At 51.7% G+C, this 8,518-nt stretch overlaps 1 protein-coding gene across 5 annotated transcripts in view; it reads left to right on the top strand.

Annotated features, from left to right (window-relative positions):
• The first annotated feature begins 3,956 nt into the window (after positions 1–3,956).
• Positions 3,957–8,518, top strand: part of SPRY2 (sprouty RTK signaling antagonist 2) — a 55,473-nt gene continuing 50,911 nt past the window's right edge. The window contains exons 1-2 of one of the 5 annotated variants that reach the window (XM_074989144.1): positions 3,957–4,504; positions 4,784–4,860. The gene's annotated coding sequence lies outside the window, so the exon portion shown is untranslated. Of the gene's footprint in view, positions 4,861–6,555; positions 6,881–8,074; positions 8,449–8,518 lie in introns of those variants that run through there. The other 4 variants (XM_074989137.1, XR_012644870.1, XM_074989147.1 and 1 more) reach the window with 4 other exon arrangements.

The following is an 8,518-nucleotide window of genomic DNA, read 5'->3' as shown; positions in this document are numbered from 1 at the left end:
GTCGCTCTGTGAAAGTCACAAGAGGGGAAACTGAACCTGGCTTTGATTCTCCAAGGCTCATTGTGCAGATGAACATTAGCCTGTATAGTGTATCACCCAGGAAGTGAAGGACTAGGGCCTCTGTACTGTGACAAGCCCTAACGAACTCACTTGTTTGCGCTAAGCAGTATCTTTGGCCCTAATTTTTAAAGGTATTTAATGCCCACTGTGATTCTTAAATCACCTACGCACCCAACTCCCACTGAGTTCAAAATCTAGCTTGTGGATCCTGAGCCTGTAAAGATTTAAACATAAACCCATCCACTTGCACAAAGCTACACATGTATATAAATCTTTGCAGGACAGACTCTTTCATCTGTAAATTCACCAGGATTAAGGCCAGGTCTAAACTGGAAAATTAGGTAAGCATAACCACATCCAGTGTGTGAAAATCCATACATTCAAGCAGCATAGTTAAGGCAATATAAGTCTGTGCAAAGACAGACTAGGTCAAGGGCACAATTTGCTCATCAGCCTAGCTACTGCCACTTAGAGAAGTGTTTTACCTATGCTGACAGAAAAATTACTCCTGCAAGAAGAGGCTAGTGTCTACAGCGAAGCTTGCACTAGCATTGTGCTGCTGTAGCATTTTAAACACAAACATATCCTAATACATATCAGAGAGATAGCCATGTTAGTCTGTATCTTCGAGAACAACAAGAAGTCCTTTGGTACCTTATAGACTAACAAATATTTTGGCGCATAAGCTTTCACAGGTAAAGACCCACTTCATGCATCTGAAGCGGGTGTTTGCCCATGAAAGCTATGCTCCAAAATATCTGTTAGTCTATAAAGGTACCACACAACTTCTTGATATCCTACTACACCGTCTGTTTAGCTTCTTTCTTCTCTGTGAACCCTTGAGCATGGAAACACCCATATGCTTCCCTTTGGGAATATGAACAATCCCATTGATTTCCTATATGTCACTGAGACTGTACACATGTTAAATACAAGCATGTTTGCAGGCCTGGAGTCTAACGTACTGCTGACTGCCAGAAAACTGTGAACACAATTACATTATAGCTTGTAAACGTAGTATAAAAATTACCTACAAGATCTTGCCATCTCTACAAAAGAATTTTTGTACCTTTCCAACCGAACTACAGTTAACATGATCCTTTCTGATTGTTCCTAGGGTAAGAAGGGGGCTTATTTAGGGTCCTGCCATTTGTGTAAATTGAAGGCTGGCATTTTTCTCTAATTGAAAATTGTGCAGTTCAGAAGTGATTTCATGCCTGCTGTGTTTTCCATGCAATACAATCAGAAGTAGATGTAGATGTGGACCTGCACTGAAGAGCCACATCTGAATTCCTTCATCTTTGCAGCCAAGGAAGGCTCTTTGATCTGAAACCCTGTCCCTAAGGCTATGTCTAAATTGCAGGCTTCTGTGTGGAGGAAGGAGGTCTCCAGACAGAAGTCTGACACTCCAGGAGCCTTCTGCTGACATCCTGGTCATCCTTGTTCCATGAGGAAGAAGCGACGTGTCAGCAGAGGGGGTTTTCCTGACATTTGGCCCCATGTGGATAGGCCAAATGTCAGGAAAGCCTCTTCCAACAGAACAGTCAGCAGGACATATGCAAATACGTTGCACAGTTGGCATCTCCTTTGCCAACAATTCTCAGCAATCTAGACTTAGACTAAGTAGAGAAATGAACGCCCAACCCTGAACTGATCCAAGTCTCAATAGCCATGTTCCTCTGCATCTTCACAAAAAACAAGCAGCCCTGTAGCACCTTAAACATTAACATCAGAGGAGTAGCTGTGTTCGTCTGTATCTGTAAAAACAACAAGAAGTCCTCTGGCACCTCACAGACTAACAAATTTAATGGAGCACAAGCTTTTGCAGGCAAAGACCCGCTTCGTCAGATGCCTGTGCTCCAAAAAACCTTAAAGGCTAACAAAATTATTTATTAGGTGTTGAGCTTTCGTGGAGAAGACCCACTTCAGCTTGGACACCGCAGCCCAGGCCCAGCTGCAGCTTGTAGGCAATTCAGGCAAGAAAACTGCCGAGCCTCACGGGCACTGTAAATCAGAGAAACATTGACTTTGCTGGGATACCGGCTCTGAGGCGCCTCTGGAAGAGGCCAGCAGGTGAGCTAGGGCCTCTTTCCTACGCTCAGCCGGAGAGCAATTCATTCTCCCCTAAAGCGCCGAAGCGGCGGAAAAAGCCAGGGGCGGAGAACTTGTTGCAGCAGAGTCGAGGTGGGGCTTCGAGGGCAGCCACTGAGCGCCGCGGGCGTGGGAAGGCGGGGCTCCTACCTGCTCAGCCTGGGACTGGCTGGCAAGGCGCCTTCCGCGCCGCTCCTTCCCCCGCCGCCGGTGTTATGCAACGACGGGCGCTAGGGCGCCCGCGTTTCCTTCCCGCCCGCTCGCCCTGGAGCTCCGCGCTTCTCCGCAGCGCCCCTCGCAACAGCTGCGCGCCGGGCTCTGCCCTATGGGGCAGGAGGGCGGAGCTGAGCGAGGGCAGGGGAGCCGTGGCTTTTCCTCCCCCGGCAGCGCCTGGCCTTTCCACCGACCCGCGCTGCGCTCCCTCTAGCGGGGAGCTGGCGTGCAGCCGCCGCTCATTCATCAAGACGGCTCAATGGAGCCCAGCCTCTCCGAACTGCGCCGCCCTCCCCCCGGCTTTTTTGTTCTCCGCCAGGGCGGCTCCCGCAGCTCGCACTGGCTCTCTCGCCTGCCTGAAATCACAGGAGGAAGGCGAGAAAATACCGAGCGGCGCTAGGTCTCTCCGGCCCACCTCGCAGCTGGGCAACGGCAGCCCTGCAAGTAAGAGGCCGGGCCCAGAGGGGCCAGCAAGCCTCCAGCCCCAGGATCGAGCTAAGGGACTTTGCCGGGCCAGCCCAAGAGGGCTGGTTGATTTACACCCCCACGCTGCACGAAGAGGCGGGGCAGAGCGCGGCGGTACCAGGCTTGGGGGGCTGTAAGAATGCGCGTGCCAATGGCGGAACGCGCTGCAGGCTTTAGTTGCTTGTGAGCCCTGCACGATACAGCCGAGCAGACTAGCGCGCGCGCCTCCCTGCAGGTCGGCAAAACAGCCCAGGGAGCGTGGCAGCTTTTGAACGCAATTATGTCACCTGGCAGCGGTGCAGAGACGAGGGAGTCGTGCCATGACTGTGCCACACAGCGCTCCTAACCCAAACGTTTGGCGTTGTTTGCAGGCACCGGCCTAGGGGCTAACTAGGCTTCAGTGCAAGCGCTCAGTAGCCACTGAGCTCCGGAGGCGCTCGGAGTTGTACTGCTAGGGAGGCCCGCTGGTACCCGTGCCGCACGGTGCAGGCACAGTCCCAGAGAGAGGCCAGTTTCCCTTCTCCCCGGGTGGGTTTTAGCACACATCGCACCCCCGGCACTCAGCTCGTCCCCCGCCCCGAACAAAACGGAGCGCTGCTCGCTCCAGTGGGCCGAGGACACGTAGGTTCCGCGCGGGGAGCCGGTGTCCCAGGTACACCGTGCCCCCCCTTCCGCCCTGTGCGGCTGCTAATGGGGGGAGAAGGGCTAAGGGGCGGGCTAGTAGTGGAAACTGGTGTGTGCCTGTCCCGAAGAGTGATCCCCCCACACCCCTTCTCCGCCGAGGCGACGGGTTAACTCCAGTGCACACGCGTCTGCCTCCGTTTTGTTTCCTGCTAAAACTCAACATCGGGGGGCTGCCGCGGGGCGGGGGGAGCTCGTGCCACGCCGCCTTTGTTTTGCTGAGCAGGGTCCCGCACGTACTCAGGGCTGTGTTGCTTTGCACCACGGAGCCTCTTCCCCAGCTCAGCGGCCCTGGGAGGGAGCTGCCGCGGCGCTAGGCAGCCCAGTGCCCAGGCCCGGCCCACCGCCGCGATAACGTTTGCAACAGCATTGGAGCAGCCGCGCTGCTCGCAGCGACAGGGCAAGTCGTCCGCCCGCCCGCCCCCCTCCAGCTCGCTCGGTGCCGTTGCCCTTTTGAATGCCTCCTGCGGCTCGCAGCGCTGGCAGGGCGCTGGGAGTGTGAGTGAATGTAGCCCGGCAGGGCCAATGAGCTGGGACCGGATGCGATATATCCTCTGGGACAACAACTGCTCTGTTCCTCCTCAGATCCACATGACGCCATTTACAGCTGCTTTTGCCGAGCGCTCCCCCTGCCTCCTCCGGAAAGGAAAAGAGAGAGAGGGAGCGGGAGCGAGCAGCTAAACGCCCCAGCCCCTGCAGCCCCGAGCTCAAACCGGCCGCCTCCTCCTCCGCCTCCAAACACACAACAGGCACCACCACAAACCCGCTGCGCTTCCAAAACACCCGCCCCCCCTGCAAGCCCCTGCGCTGCCTGCGAGGCTCACACGGTTCCAGAGCGGGCGAGAAAGCTAGAGAGGGGAGCCTCCAGCCGGCAGCTTCTCAGCAGAGCCCCGACTGCTGTTTCGGAGGCGCTCCGAAGAAGAAAGCGCTGGGATTTCATTGGAGAGCCACTTGATTTGCTTTGCTGTGGCTTTCCCCCACCCGGCCGCCCCAGGTTCGTTTGCAGCAGCAACAAGAGTGACTCGGTATTGGCGATTCGGCCTCCTGCCCATTGAGGAGGGGGGGAAAAGAGGAAATAGCGAGTGAGTGATTTCTTTTTAGGGGCAAAGAATCCCCCCCCACCCCCACCCGGAGACCTTTCCAAGAGGTTTATGTTGCTAATCGCTCGGGGGACAGGGAGGTCACGTCGCGCTGGATTTTTGGAGAGACTGATTTGCAAGTCGGACTAGAGCTGAGTTTGGACAAGTTTTTTTTTGTTTGTTTTTTGCTGCAGGCTGGATTTACTTGCCACCCGCAGGAAGAAGAACACACCAGAGAGCGCGTGGGGGTTGCTGCGGTGCCGCGATCACGGTGAGAGCCTTTTCCTTCTTTGCAAAACAAGCTTTGCTCCCAGCCCCGTTTGTGCCGAGGAGCGCGTGGAAATGTCTGGGTAAGGCCGAGCCCTTCCCAAGCCGGGAACAGATCCCATCACCCCGGGCGCTGGCCGTGGAACTTCAGCGAGATTTCTTTCTCGGGGGAGCCTGGCGGGGGAGGGGGAGGCGGGCGGCGTTTGCCCAGAGCTGTGCACGTTTGGTTTCCCTCGAAATGACTTGGCAGCGAGGGCCCCCCTCCAGCCCCGCGCCATGGGGGCGCAGATCATTGCTCAGGTCCGAGCACTTTGCAGGGAGCCGGGGCTGAGAAACACTGCAAGCACGTAACGCAACTCGGGTGACTTCTTTGCACGCTCTAGTCTCCTACGGCCGCAGACGGGGAAGTGCTGGTAAATCCCGGCTCAGAGGATTACACAGCGTTGCGGGGGGAGGGGGGTGTTTGTATCTCTTGGTGCCTGTGCACACTGAAGGTTGGCTCTCAGTGAGACTTGGGCAGTTCGGAAGTGATCTCACGCCTGCTGTGTTTTCCTTGCGATACCAGTCAACAGATTCTCGATGTGACAGGGAGTCCGTCCTCCCCGGGTTGCATTGTGGCGGGGGGAGGGTAGGGCTGAAAGAGTCCGGGGCGGCGGGGAAAGGCTCCCCAGCCGTGGTGCTTTGCTTTGCAACAGTTCCTGGGGCGTGCAGCAAGTTGTGTGTGTGTCAGTTTGCCCCACCCCGATGGAGAAATCCCTTTGCCCTCATCCACAGTCTGATCACACGCTCGGCCCTTGCTGGGGGTTTCAGACACTTCCAAAGCCGAGAAGGTGGCTGGTGGGGGCGCGCTGGGCAGGCTTCCGAGCCCGAACTGAACTCCATGGGCAGAGAACCCTTCCCCCTTAGGCTTCCCTTCTCCCCGCCAACACGGCCTGGGGTTTGCAGAGCCCACAAGGGGCACCGGGCGTTTTAAACTTCCCCAGGCGGGCAGAGGAGACACCTAGCCCCTTTCCCCAGCCCGGGTTAGCAAATCAGGGCAGCTCTGCTCAGCCAGGGAGCGGACTTCGGCTTCTTCGAGCGGTGAATCGCTTTAACTCAGACAAAACCGCGTTTCTCTTGCTCGTCTCCTAGTCGGTAAGGGGGGAGAGGGTGGGTGTGAGGGAAGGGAGCTCTGAGATCAGCCGAGTTTACCCCGGGGGGAGGAAATCGGGTTCCCTGCAACAACTATAGGCAAACAGCCGTGCAAAAATCAGTGTGGCTGCATCTTGCCTGTTAAGGGATCCAGCCAGAGCTCTGAGTGCCATACAACCCAGGGGCTGGCTGTTAGGCTGCAAGCTCCGGCGGTGCCACTTCGTATTTTCTTGTTCGGGGAGCTGGTTGAAATCCACGCGGGGGACAGAAAATGAGCAGACTGGTAGCAGCACTGGCGAGGGGGCCTGCGGCTGACTCCCAAGAGTTGGAACTGGTGCTCGAAGGGGCAGCCTGGGCTTCCCTGAGCTACTTTGGAAGTGTTCGCTCAAACGAGAAGCAGTGAAGGAACTGGAAGCTTTATATAACTCACACGCCTCCGGCATCTCCTTCCCGGGGGTGGGGAGTGGATGCACAATAGTTAAAAGGAAGCATGGGCTTGACTTTACTGATAAGGCAACTGTAGAAGCCGCCTCCCTCTTCCACCCCAGAGGATGTCTCCTGTTTATCTCCAGGTTGTCTGCATTTGTGAGGCTTACTTGATTAGCCAGTCCTGAAAGAAGGAAGGAACTGAAGTGCCCCACCTGCTGAGCACGTTGCTCTGGGCAAAGATGAAGCCTATAAAAGGAAAGGGAGAAAAGAGCAGTATTTTCTTCTGCAGCTTGCCCCTTATTTGAAGGGGTTCAGTTTCCAAGATCCTTCTCTTTTGGAGCCTGCCCGCCAGAGTCTGTGGTAGTTTCAGAGTTAACAGTACTGCAGAGGCAAAACACACCTCTTTGAATTTAAGTCTAGAATTGGAAGAAGAGGGATATGTAATGTTGCAAATTTCTCTCAAGGTAGGGAGACCCTTGATTTAACTTTGTTCTCTTTAAATCATTTCCAGTGAGGGCTTGTGAATGCTGGACGTTGGATTTAAACTTTTCTCTTTGCAAGTGTTTTAATTTGAAGGCAATACTAGAATTTGAGATGTGCGCTGTCGCTTGCTGCGAATCAGGATTTGCAGCAGGTGAAAGCCAGGATTTAACACTATGAACATACCTAATTTTTTTTATTTAATTACATCTTTTTAGAAAAATACTAGCTTGCAAAATAAAATAAAGAGAACTTATTTTGGCTTGAAAAGTAACCAGTGGTTAAGAGGTTAAATGCTTTCCTTTGATTTTAAAATAAAGACAGCTTGGGAGATGTTCACTGTTGAAGTGTCTGTTGGACCATATGTTACAGTACTGTAGTGTGATATTTTTTATTGTTGGTAAGTGATGTATACTGAGAAGCACTATGGTGCCCTTTCTGTATATAACTGAAGACATTGTGTGGCCCTTGCAAGAAACAAGGGCTCATAATTTGTTAAGTTGAAACAAATTGCTTTGGACTTTAAATTTTTGTTGACTTTATTAGTCATTAAAAAATGCCATAATGGTAAATTCTGATGTGCAGATTTATTAATCATGGTACTCAGGATCAGTGTATATTTATTATAAGCTTATGATGTTAATCAGATACTGATTTTCCCTAGTTTTATGTATGTTTCATTGGGTTTCCACTGAATTCCTTAAGCAAGTTCCATTCTTAATTGCTTAGTGATGTATCTTTAGTCAAATAATCTTCTTGGATTCTAGTATTCAGATTGTATTCTAAATATTTTTGTTCCATAAATTCTCTCTTCTGGTCATGCCCAATATTTGAATTATAATCAGTAGCTAAAGTTTAAAAACAATTCAGCAGCAGTGTTTAATAAGAAATAAATTAACTGATATGACGTACACAAGTGACACACGTCACAACCTTGGAAAGATTTTTTACTTCTGCTGTTGAAGTTTTTGGTAGCACTAACTCAGTGTCTCACCTCAAACATTTTATTGCTGTTTAGTGTTTTTCTTGGGGCCATTGGTATTAAACTACAGTTTCCTATTTACATCATGCTAAGTTTAATGTGTAAAGAGACTAGCCTAGCAAAATACTGCCCAGTTTTAAATAGAGCTGAAGAATTAAATGTCTGCTGTCAGCAGGTCTCATACTTTCTAAAATATGTGTAGCTGTCCTTTATGAAAAATGTGTTTTTAATAGTGTTATGTGAAAGGAAGAGTCACTTTAAGTGGTTGTGGTAAAATACATGTTCTAGCCAGAGGATAACTGGGAGGTCTCAGCATCAGGTTTTAAATACCTAGATTTCCTGGAATCACAGGTTAAAGTCCTCCTGGGATCAGCTAAACTCTCTCTCCTTGCATTATTGATAAACTGAGTTCTGTGCAATAGGCAGTCCTGAGGCAGCTTAGAAACTAACAGATGTATTAGGTTATGACCTTTCTTGAGTAAAAACCGTTTCATCAGAAGTTGACTGGATGTGGATCTTCATGATGAGTTCTTATAAACCTGACTGGCATGGCTGCAGAAAAACCTCCCTGTGAGTGTTTAGTAAAAGTAAGAGTCTCTTTAGAAAAATCAGACAGGTACAGAGTAGTTGTACCCAGTCT

This window comes from Carettochelys insculpta, chromosome 1 (assembly GCF_033958435.1).
Source record: "Carettochelys insculpta isolate YL-2023 chromosome 1, ASM3395843v1, whole genome shotgun sequence".
Taxonomy (NCBI): domain Eukaryota; kingdom Metazoa; phylum Chordata; order Testudines; family Carettochelyidae; genus Carettochelys; species Carettochelys insculpta.
The sequence above is the reverse complement of the archived record's forward strand: the minus strand, read 5'-3'. Positions and strand labels throughout refer to the sequence as shown.